This window comes from Triturus cristatus, chromosome 6 (genome assembly GCF_964204655.1).
Source record: "Triturus cristatus chromosome 6, aTriCri1.1, whole genome shotgun sequence".
Taxonomy (NCBI): Eukaryota; Metazoa; Chordata; class Amphibia; order Caudata; family Salamandridae; genus Triturus; species Triturus cristatus.
This window is the reverse complement of record NC_140589.1, coordinates 878353889-878365916: the sequence shown is the minus strand read 5'-3', so window position 1 is coordinate 878365916 and position 12028 is coordinate 878353889. Positions and strand designations below refer to the sequence as shown.

The window sequence follows — 12028 nt, the reverse complement described above, 5'->3', positions numbered from 1 at the left end:
AACCTAAGAAAAGCAAGAAAACCATTAAATGCCGTCAGCACCACCAATGTGACACAGTGACCTGCGCTGAGGCCAGGGGCACTGCTCATGAAGTGCTTGACGCACTGCCCTGCCTGCACCACAGCTCCAATGCCCTTCGACGCCTGCTGACACCTGCAGTTACCGGCCTTCCCGATGCCAGCACTCGCACCAACATTGTCACCACCAGTGCCTGCATCCAGTTATCGCAGTGCTGATAACCGATGAGGGTAACTCCACAAATTCGCCGACTTCGAATCGCCTCTCCAGAACCGACATCTCACCGCTGACGCAACCAACCTCCCCTGTCTTGGACACATCACCTCCTCGTGGACATGATGCCTCGCCTCCCCCGTGGCAGCCAGGAAGCCTTCCTTGATCTCAGCACTGACGCCTCACCTCCACGACACCGTGCATAATCAAAGACTTCGTTTTCCAAGGTACTGTTTGTTTGGGGGTCCGTGTAACTCCATGCTTGACACAGCGGACCTCTCGGTCAGTGCCGTACTTTGGATTTAGTACTCTCAGAACATCGTAATAGCTCCAACTGGAGCTATTTGTTTTCTACGAGTTCTATTTTTGCTATAATTGTTTTTAAGTAATATTTTAATACATGTATGCTGGATTTTTGTTGCTTCGGTCTCGTTGAGTTTAGATAAAGATACTTTATTTTTCTAAACTGATGTGGTGTCCATTTGTGGTGTTATCACTGGATTACTGTATGTTTTGTGTACAAATACTTTACACATTGCCTTTGGGATAAGCCTGACTGCTCGTGCCAAGCTACCAAGTGGGTGAGCAGGGGTTATCTAGAGTGTGTATCCCCCTTACCCTGACTAGAAGCAAGGGTCCCTACTTGGACAAAGGTACCTAACTCTGCCAATTAGAGACCCCCAGTTGTAACAAAGTGGTGCTTCAACAAATGAGGGGGGCATATGTACAAGGAAATGTCAGAGTGCAGGATGTAGTGAGCCACCTGGCCCCAACAGTACACTGTAGCACACCCGCATCCTGAGGGCCGGGCACGACCTGAGGGCTTAAATAAAGGGGATGCAGACTGCTGGTGATCAGAGCCCATAACTAGTACAAAGTGAGATTTATGTGTTTGGTGCCCGTACCTTATAGGTGTAAGGGAAGCATAGACACCCTGGCATCCTAGCGACTACACTTGTGACGATGGCTGCCAGTGCATGCCTGTGCATCGATGGGCAGTGATGCTGAGATGGTAAGGTCCCCTGGCAGGAGTTAAAAGTGGCTGGGTACACACGTCCCGTGAGGCGGACGGCAATAGGGCAGGCCCCATTCATGCAAGACTTCGGCTGAAGCAGAGCTGAGGGCGAGGCTGTGTGTGCCTCCCCACGGAGTGAGCGAATCATTTTGTGGTGCTGGCTGGATCCAGATTTTCTGCCGGCGAGCCATCTGTGAGGGAGCAGGATGTGGCAGCCCCTCCCCAACCAACATGGAGCATCGGCAGGCCTGCAGGCAGCAGGAGGACCTCAACATGTTCCTGCCCTGTAAAAAGGCAATTCCAAGCAAGGCCACTGGCTGGCAGCCTGCATAGACCTCTCCCCCACACTTGAGACTCTGCAAAGGGAGGAGGAGAGGTGAAGAGCCCAGAAAGGCAAGAGGCATTGAAAAACCAATATAACAATAAACAAATAAAAAGGATCTGCCAGTACAGTAACAAAGGAAGGACTTCCACAATTGAATACAGAGGAAATAGGTACAAGGCAGTGAGAAAGTCTGAAGTGAGGGGAGAAAACAGGATGAAGGGGTAGAGCCCAGACAGATGACTCTAGCACCTCGAGACCTAACAGTGCCAGGCTGTCAGGAACATGTCACAACAAGCCACAGCAGCAGCAGCCCCGGTGGCATTGCAGCAGTGCTACCACCCCCGTCAGCACCTTGCTGACATTTAGCTAGCTGGTGGACCCGGCTACGGCTGTGCCAAGATAGTGCCACTGGACAGGGCGAAGGCAGCATTAGCTTTGCAACAACATGAGCTACAGGAGCACTCCCACTTGACCTATGTCGTGTTCACTGGCGGCTTAGACAAGCTCACTGGGGTCCCCTTTACTGTATTGTCACAGTTATTACAACAATCTTTTTATTTCAAATTCTTTCATATTTATTGTATTCATTTTATCAAAAGTTAAAACCATTTTTTACAAAAAATATTCCTTTTTTTCTGCTTTTCTATCTTTTGTTGCTATATTTCTGTATGCAGTTCATCATTTCAACATAATATGCATTGTGTACACTATTTACATAGACACCCCGTGCTGTAATCTACCTTGCACCACAAATACCTCACATCTCATCATAACCTAAACTAGCGTACTCATACATACACACTTCACACACATATTTCAGCCAGCTCTAAAAGCATACAATTCTTTTGTTATAAATCACGGGTAAGAATCCCTCTTCGGTTATTCATGATTCTGTTGCCAGCTGGATGTCTGTAATGTCGATGCACGTTTCGGTGGGTTAATAAATTCACAACCACCTTTTTCAGGACCATTCCTTATCGATTAATTTTTAGCAGAGAGTGAGGGGAATCTGGAAGTAAAACAAATTTGCTTTAGAAAAGGGGGGATGCCCTATAGTACTTAATTTTACGATAGAATAGCTACCACTCTCACAGAAAAAGATGATGAATAAGATATATTGGAAAAAAGGGGATATCATCCTTCACCAAAGCACCGAAGCATGATAAAAAATTCTTGTCAGGCATGCGTCCTGCTTGTCAGAATATTTTTTTATAGGGAATGAATTTATTTTTAAAAACACAAGTTAGAGCTGGGGGGAAAGGGAGGGTTATTGCAGCATGCTGTAAAAAGCGATAGATGTATTTTCACCTTATATCCCTATCATTTTATTGTGTTTTGATAGGCCTCATGCGTAGTCCTATTTATATTCTATTTTGTTATCACCTATGTGCAAGAATGGATATTTTTACTGACCCAGAATACGATCTATGTAATCACAGTATTCTCTTGTGCTCAGATGCAGGGTTGAGAAACCCTCCCTCACCTATGGATGTTCTGTTTTCTCTTCAATAATATTTTGCCCCGTAGCTCTAAATACACAAGTAACACATATTTACTGTTTTGTTCCTTATTTGTCTATGCTAGTGATAGATCTTGTTTAAGAAGATGAATAAAAAAGAGCAATTTGTTACCTTTTTCTGAAAAGAATCTTTGTATATAGGTTGTATTGGTCCAGCCTTGACACGCGATTTATACAGTTTCGGTCTACTTTGCCTCACTCTGCTTCATAGGAATATGGGCGAAGTTTGTGATGACTTTTTATAGTATTAGCATCTTCTACAATTGAAATCTTAAGGAGGTAAAAGAAATAATATCTTTTGTTACAATATATCCATATCAAACAGATGTTGGTTTTATAGAGCTGTTAATAAGTTTTGCCTTAACACCCAACATTGATTGATATTATATGAGGGCTGATATTGCTTAGGGCGTTATTTGTAGCTGCTCTGATCTTACTATTTATGCATAGGGGCAGGTTCCTTAGGTATTTTTACTCGTAGATGTCGGCGTGGTGGTAACCTATTTATCAAAGGGTTTCTATCATTTTTGCAGAGTGATCACCCCAGAAACATAAATTCAAGAAGCTATGCTTAAATGTATAGCACTGTGTATACCACTTTGAAAACAGATGTATTTTTCAAGTGTTGATCTTATAGTATGAACATCAAAACGGTTTCCCTGATGCGCTTTTTCTCACTCGTTTCTTATTTTGAGCGGTACCCCTTTTTTTAAAAAAAAGAGCAGTCCTAATCAAATATTTTTATTCTTATGGAAAATCATGCTCTTCTCTGAGCTATTCTTTAGATTTTATCAACTGGTCTCATTTGGAGAAATATTGCCCCCGGTGTGTATTGGCAGTGAACTGATCTTATTACTTAAACTTAAGTGTGTATTCTTAAATGTGCTAATCCTCTCCCTTTTTAACTTCGCACTACTCTTTTTAGTGAAAAAGTGCATTAGGGAGTGAGCATTCCTATCATTGGGAACGGATACCTACACGCTTTTCCCCAGATTTTAGCCGGTAGATTTATAAGCTCCCGCTATGGCAGAATACTTCGGTGTGATCCCTTAAAACTCTTTTTTGTGCCCCCTTTGTGAGTTGTTTCCTATTCTGCGAGTCTCACTTACCTGCTTTTGGAATTTTGCCAGCCGTCCGTGCCCCCGGTGTTTTCCGTACCGATATGCGTGAAGGGATTAAACTGCGGGCGCAGCTGCAGTTTAAGTGGCGTAGCGTGAGACAAGCATGTGACCTACAATGATGGGCCGGGCTTAATTCTCTCCTTAAGATTGCGCCATTTTACAGTGGCTGTTTGCGATATTTGTTATTTGACCTTACAGACAATGTTGTGAGCTGTGATATTTAGATAGTGAATAACTGTGTTTATATAGCAATTGGTATGAAGACTCTCGTAGCATGATTTCAACATTGTATTTGTCTCCACCAATGCCTAATATCCGACATTGTTCAGATGATCTGAGGAGAAAGTTATTGTTTAAGGGGACACTGCATTAGTCATGGTATTCAAGCTGTGTAAGGCTGCCCGGGGGGGGGGTTGCGCAGCGGCCCGCCCCTTTGAGGGCGGCCGCCTTAGTGCCACAGGAAGGCACAGGGGTGGGAGGTCATGTCCCTGGGTTTGACCAAGGGAGACCCCAGACAGGTAGCTGCTTCCGGCGGGGAGGAGCAAAGGGGGGTACATATGCTGTCCCCGCCCCCTCCTCGCCCTCTTGTCCGCTCGTTCGCCTTGAGCTCGGTCGTCGCCTGCCCAGCAGCCCCTCGCTCGCGGTGAGTTTGTCTGTCTCCCCTCCCCGCCCCGGCCCTGTCCCTGGGCAGTACCAGGTGACGGGGCCCTGTGGTCGGAATACCACGGCGGGGGGGGTTGCGGGCACAAAGCCAGGCCCAAGCGCCGGTCAGAGAGTTTGCGGGTGCTGCGGGGGTGGGGCGCGTGTGTGTGCGATCGGTCGGGCATCGGTTGGTACTTTCATGTCTCGTGCCGGAATGTGTTAGGTAACACCTTCCCAGTCCGCGGCTAGGGGCTAAAAACAACTGCCCGCCACAGCCATTTCTACTCCCCTTGTTTTCGCAGTTAAAGTCGTTTGGCAGCTTCAAGTGCATCGCACTTTGAACGGGCCAGCTTTGCCACTGTGAAAACGCCAAGGAACTTCAGAGTCAAGAGACCAGTATTTCACTCTCCACAGATGCCTTAAGACATTGTGACTCAGTCCCAACAACCGTCTGTGCCCATGCGCCCTCAGAACCGCGCCTGCCTTTCCTACACAAGACAGCTTGTTTAGTTATCCTGTGTGTACCCGCCTTCTTGTGCTGCTAATGGCTCCAAAGCTCCAACATGCAGAAGGGTTAACACAATAAAGTAAATGCAGACCTAACGAATAAAGCGCTGCTCTTAAGCATACTTGGTTTATTATTGCGTCATTATTTTGTGGCGCATAGCACAGGTGTTGGCTATTCACATGAACACGTTTTTTACCTCTGAGAGCCATGTGAGTTTGAGTCGGTGCCAGGCAGTAACTTTTGCTATGGAATGTGGCTTATAATAATATTAGGCTATGAAAGGTGGAATGCCTGTATTATCACCCGATACCTGTAATACCGGAACTCAGTACCTATAAATCGAGGGCATCACCAAGCCTGGTGGACAAGTGGCAGCCGTCGACCTCGTCTCCGGGGAGGGTAGGGAGTCCGTCGGCTTCGCTGCCGACTCCGGTGCAGGCTACCAGGTTTCAAGCCTCGAGGTCGCGAAACACCCTGGGGCATACCAGCGCAAGCGGTCAACGCGCGTTCAGGCCATCGTGTAAGGATTTAGCGTGGCGGCTAGAGCGGTGGACTTCCAGTTGGGGAACCGGGTTCGAGCAGGGGCGGCGGCGCTTAGCATCCTGCGAGTTTGGGCAGACCGCTTAAGCTCCCTGTGCCCAACAAAAATGAATGTTTTCATTAGTACCTCTAGGCGGGTAGTCACTGCTCTGAATTCGGCAGCTTGCGGGGTTTTCCAGTCAGCGACCACTGAATCCTCATAGATGGGCACTTATCTGGTACGTCTCGGCGATTATCGCCGTGGATGAGTTGCCTTTATTCCCGGCAGCAAGATGGCGCAACGAATTAAGTGCTTCTCACTGACATCTATTGTGAACTCTGGGTCACAAGTTCGAATCGGGTAAGCCTACTCCCATCTCATTCTCCCAAGCTCAATGTGATGCGTGTTAATTTTGTACAGAGATCAGGTGCGGAGTGGTGAGCACGCTACATCCGTAGCTGTGAAACCAGGGCGCACACGAGTTCGAATCGTGGCATCCCAAATCCATGATTTTAGGATTATGGCAGGATTTCCCTGGTCGGGGCACGGAGCTCTCTTACTTAATACCTCAGTTAATTTCAAGATCTCGTGTGATTAATTTTCTTCCTGAGAGAGAGATCAGCATGTTGTACAGTTTAGGTATTGACTCCGGTGAAGTTAGTGCAGAGGGTCACTGCGCCTGCTGCAGAGAACGTGCGCCAAGTAGTCCAGAGTGCGTAGGATGTAAACAGGTCTGCAGGTTACTGTTTTGGATCGCGTTGTTTGCTGGACTCGCATCGGTCGGGGATCCGCGACTGCGAGGTGAGCCCCCTCCACCCAGATCCCATTCGCAGGCCACCAGTGGTAACCTCGGGGTTTTCAGCTGACAGGGCCTTGTATTAGGTAACGTGCTAATCCTAACAGCAATAGTCAGAGTGGCGTGGCAGGGGCACTATGAGGGGTTAAATTATGCAACAAAGCCTCATTATTTAGCCCATACTGTCAGTAACCCGAGCCAAGGCCTCACCCTCCCGATTGTCCTATAAAAATGTCACTCTGTGCTCTTCTGATATGTTGGCATGTAGGCCCTCGGCCTCCGGGTACATCTCTCCTTTCACGGGCCCGGCCTGCCCGGGGGACAAGGCGCATGGACTAGATGGGCAGTGCGTCTAGGGAGGCCTTCCATCCGCGGCGCTCCTGGGGGCGGGCGCAGAAACAATTTTGCTCGTTCCAGTATTCAGCGCATACAACCACGTGACCTAATTTGGTGCACCCCCCTTGTGTGCGCGATGCTACTCGCGGCCCGCGTAGCTTGTGTTATTAACAATGCGCAGGTGTACCATGATTGATGGTCCGTTCCGTGGGGGTATGGCCCGTCCGCCTAGTGCAAGCGCCGCGCGACCAGGCGGCGACCCACCCCCCCCCCCTTGCGGGGATGCTGCTCGTGGCCTGTACAGCTTTGACGTTGGCAGCAACTGGAGGCTGCCCGGTAGGCCTCGTCTGCACGTTGGCTCCCCTTTTTCCTATGACTCTGGGCAATTCATTACGCTCCTATACCTGTCTGTGTTATAACAGATGACATCGGTGCCACGCTCACTGGACAATTTGGGGCATGGGCCTGCTTACTCCGGAGCGAAGGGTGGTACCTGGTTTGCGCTCGCGGGACGTCCCCTTCGCGTGCCCTGACTTCATCTGCAATGTAAGCCCTGCTGCAGGGGTGTGAAAGGCTTTTCACCTGGCAAGGAAATATAGGGAAAAGGCTTTCAGGGGACAAGATAATCTGACTGGCAAAAAAAAAAAAAAAAAAAAAATTAGAAACAACTTGGGCGAGGAAGGTAGGGGTCATGTTATCTATGCCGTGTTCTTGGGAAAGATGGTATATGGCTTAATGAAACATAAGGGTTCCATCTCACTAATTATGGGCTGCAGTAGTAGCAACTCAGCACAAACGGTGACCTGCAGCTATATGCAGGGGCTTTGTAGTGGAAGGCATTCGTTCAAATAGCTCACTGTGCAGATCCCTGGGAGAACCCAACATATTTGGTGCGGGAACCTGCTACAAACTTCCATAATATCCTTACCACTGGGAGAAGCAGGGGAGGAACTTGTTTATATGCAGCAATAGCTGCAAAGAGAGCTAAAAGTTGCACTTAACGAATTACTAAACATGGCCTAGTACTGTCTCTTTGGGCCCTTTAGTGAATCACCTGACCTCTTGGCAAGCTTGATGCGCTGCTTCCTCTATTTTGTAGGTGGAGGATGGCCAGATGCTCTTGGAATTTATACGTCAACTATTATGCCCTAACCACTTTTAATAATGAAGGAACTGTTTAAGCTACGGTTCCTCTATTCTAAAAATACTGTGCTGGTGGTAAGACTATCTTGTGTATTGCTCACTGTATAAATCAGTGATTGGAATGGTCACTCAATGAGGTGATTTATCTCATCATTAAATAAACTTGTTCATACTATTGTTCGTATCGCGGGATTCGTTGAACGGCATTTCCCTGTCTACCTGCCTAATTTGCCCTTAATGATTGACTTTGGAATATCTCTAATATTTATGGCTTCCTACCCTGTGCCATTGGAAGGCAGTGCCCCCTTTTTTCTTTGCAGGATGTGACATCTCAGCTCAGTGACATTTTAAATGTTGGATATGTGTATGGGTATGGTGGCATCCTGTAAATGTTTTGCCTCTGACAGAACCCGTTCCAGTCGGCCCAGCGCCTGTACACGTCAACTCCTGCTACCAAGAGTAAAAGGCTTGTGCTCTCCCACTTAAACCTGGTGAATTCCAAACACCTATTTCGTACACTTAATTTACTATTAAGTACTGATTATATGGTGCTATTTGTACCGAGGACCTGTAAATTAAATGCTACAAGTGGCCTGCAGGACTTATCGCGTCTCCCTACTTCGGAAACAATATTTGTAGCTCGCGCTGTTGGTGTCTTTCCAAAGAATTGGCTGTTTACTGGGGTGGGGGGACAGCCCAGCTGGTGCACAGGCAGGCGGGCTGACATGAGGTAGAACAGCTCTTGGTGTGGCTTGCAACAAAGCTATGAAGGTGAATTACTTCACTATACGCAATTATAAGCACTGACCATCCGATAGATGGGCTTGGGTAGGTAGTGCCCTTCGCGTTGTAAATATAGAGATGCGATGCTAGGGTGCAGTATGACATGTAACTGGAGTGCTCCCCACCACTATGGTCGGGAGCAGGGGGAGATGTCACTTTGCATCCAGCACCTAGGCGAAGCAAAGAGTTACACCTGGTTGCAATGCTTTGTTGCAATGGCAAATTAGGCCGAGTGGACTTGGAACGCCTAGTGTTGAGTGAGTGTTATTGTTACCTGGTCGTTCTTGGCCTCCTGAGGGTAGGAAGACCTAGCGGCAAGGAACAGCTAGGGTTGTTTTTGTGTGCTTCAGTGATCAAAAAAAAAAAAAAAAAAAAGCACCGGGGGCCCTGGCTCGCACGGTAGTGGGCAAAGATCACTCACGCCAAGGTGCTGAGGCCTGGCGTTGGGCTCCCAGGTTACTTCGGAAGGGCTAGGCCTTCAGATGCTGAAAGGATGTCCGTTGTTATTTACTCGCTTTTGTACGATGGGTTATTTCCTGGGTCTTCCAGGGGTGTAGAGCATTAGGCGCTTGTCTTTCCATCGGGTCGGTTTGATGCGGGATGGTGGTTTTTGGGGCAGGTCACAGGCTGCCTCCTCTCGCTGTTTTGTATTTCTAGGTGTGGTCGGGTCAAGTGACGGAGGAGAGCATTCATTGCCTGGTATAGCTGGGCATGAAGGAACGCCATGCAAGATTGTAGCATAGGCAGTTAGTGGTACTTATCGGGGACTGGATGTTGGTCTCAATGGCATGTCGCCATGCAAGGGGACCATGTACCTAGGTCACGTACATCAGGCAGTGACAGGTGAACTGGGACCATGTGTACTAGAATATACAGGAGTGGTTCCCACCACGGTCGGTCAGATGGGAAGTTGTCATCTTGATTCTCACTGGATACCCTCACTCCATCACGCCTATTGTAAGCTGAGGATCCTGTTGACGCTGTTAGACCTGCTATTAGTTAGTACACTCACTGTTGTGCCTTGGCCCGGTTTGTCTCGCATCAGGGCCAGTTTGGGGGTACCGGCGAGTTGTTTGCTCCACGGCTGAAGCGGGCGCTGCTAGAACAGGGCAAGATTGATGAGGCCAGGCAGCATGACAAAGGTCTTTTCGGCACTGGCAGAATGGTGCAGGCTGCGAAGTAGTGCCATTACAGAACATGGATTTGTCAACATTCAGCTAGAAAATGATTAGCAGCAGGAAGGTATTAAACCATGGTGAGCAATTGGTTTTGGGTTCGTGCTCAACAGGAGCAAGGGATTTGCATTCTGTCCCATCAGGGTATGGGGACCGTCTATAGCACCAGGCACTGTATTGCTGCCATCTTCACCCTGGGCTGGGGGGTCAATGCCTTCCAACTTTACAGCCAGACTCTGAGCAGGCAAAGGCATACTTGCAATGGTGCAATGGGCACTCAGCAGTCGAGTTAGATGGGTCATCATACCCGGTATGACGCAGTGATGAAACCTAGGTTGTGGCTACACACGACCAGGCACCCGAGGGCAGCTGTGGCGGGGGTGTGCCAGTGCCAAGAGGGTGCGGGTTGCCTGAGTAGGGCTGCTGGCTGGGAGGGAGCACTACTCGGATCGCCACAAGGGCACGTCTGTTTCATAGAAGGCTGAATTGTTACTTTTATGGCATGGTGCCAGTTGCTTTAGTTATGCGCATGTTTCTTGGCAGCGTCAGAAACATTCAGAACTCAATGCTGGTGGTTAGCTTGTTGTCAGGCTGTTCAGAGGTATTTTAGCTCAGGCATGGCCAAGCATGGATTATAGGCCGGTGGTCTGCCCTGGGATTCGTGTTAACAGGCAGGTGAGGCAGCAGAACTTGGAGGGGCATGGGTTTGGCCTCGGGGTACTAGGGCGGAGCCTGGTTGCTCACTTAGTAGCACGCCCTTGAGTTAGACGAAACAGGTACCTTTGATGCGAGCATCAGTACCGGGTAACTTCTCCCGACCTCCAGCACTGGCTGGCAGCTATGCAGGTGGCCTTCCAACAGGGCCATGGTCCATATGATTAAGGGAAGCACCGGGGTAACACTTTGGGCTACAAATCTGCAGGAGAACAATTTGGCTTTCCCAGTATTCAAATAGAGAAGCATTTTACACGTTGTTCTCCTCTGTGGTCACTCTGTCCTGTCTCTCCCTGGTATATTAGCAGAATTTTGGGAGGGCAAGGCTTCACATTGGGTGGTGACTGATGGAATACGATGGGCGTACTCCAACGGAGTGAAAGAGGAAGAAAGGCAGGCTTGTCAACCCTTACCTCCTCCCGCATGGGCTCTGCCAGGCAGGAGTGGGCGGAGCCTGGTTGCTCACTTAGTAGCCCGTCCTTGAGTTCGACGAAACAGGTACCATGGATGCGAGTATCGGTACCGGGTAACGTATCCTGCCCTTCAGCACGGGCTGGCAGCTATGCAGGTTGTGGAAGTGGCCTTCCTCGGGGGCGATATGGTCCACATGATTGAGGGAAACCCCGGGGTAATGCTTTTGGGCTACCAATTAGCAGGAGAACAATTGGCGTACCCAGTATCCAAGATAGTGAAGAATTTTACACGTTGGTCCTCCTCTGTGGTCACTCAGTCCTGTCTCTCCCTGGTATACTAGCAAAAGTTTGGGAGGGCAAGGCTTCTCATTTGGTGGTGACTGATGGAATGCGATGGACATACTCCAACTGAGTGAAGGAGGAGGTAAGGCGGGCTTGTCAACTCTTACCCCTCCCGCATTGGCACTGTCAGGCAGGAGTGTCTTGTCAAGGGGATTGTTCTTCAGCCATTCAAAGGCTACATTGGACCAACGCCTAGTTTTAGGTTTACGGTCATTTCAGTCAAAATCCACGGGGGAGTTAGAAAGGATGAGGGCACCTGTCCTGAGGGGCAGGCCGCCCGCCGGTCCAGCTGGGCGTAGATTGTCTTGGCTGGACCTGGGAGAAGCCCGGTATCAGTTGCTGTAGGTAAAAAGGTCTACCTGGAGCCATGCGCAGTTGCGCAGAGCAAAGAGGTTTGGGCTTCATCAGGCATGGTCTTATACACGCCAAGTCCACAGGGTGCCGG

At 48.9% G+C, this 12028-nt stretch overlaps 1 protein-coding gene and 1 long non-coding RNA gene across 2 annotated transcripts in view; both read right to left on the bottom strand.

Moving 5' to 3' along the window:
- The window catches only part of LOC146817994 (uncharacterized), a 294213-nt gene that overhangs the window by 188509 nt on the left and 93676 nt on the right, over nt 1-12028 (bottom strand). The window lies entirely within an intron of this gene.
- Nucleotides 2123-4257, bottom strand: LOC146817995 (uncharacterized). The gene is made up of 4 exons (XR_014962608.1): nt 4200-4257; nt 3203-3360; nt 2985-3100; nt 2123-2580 (listed from the first exon to the last, which is right to left on the bottom strand). It is a non-coding gene; the product is annotated as an uncharacterized LOC146817995 (long non-coding RNA).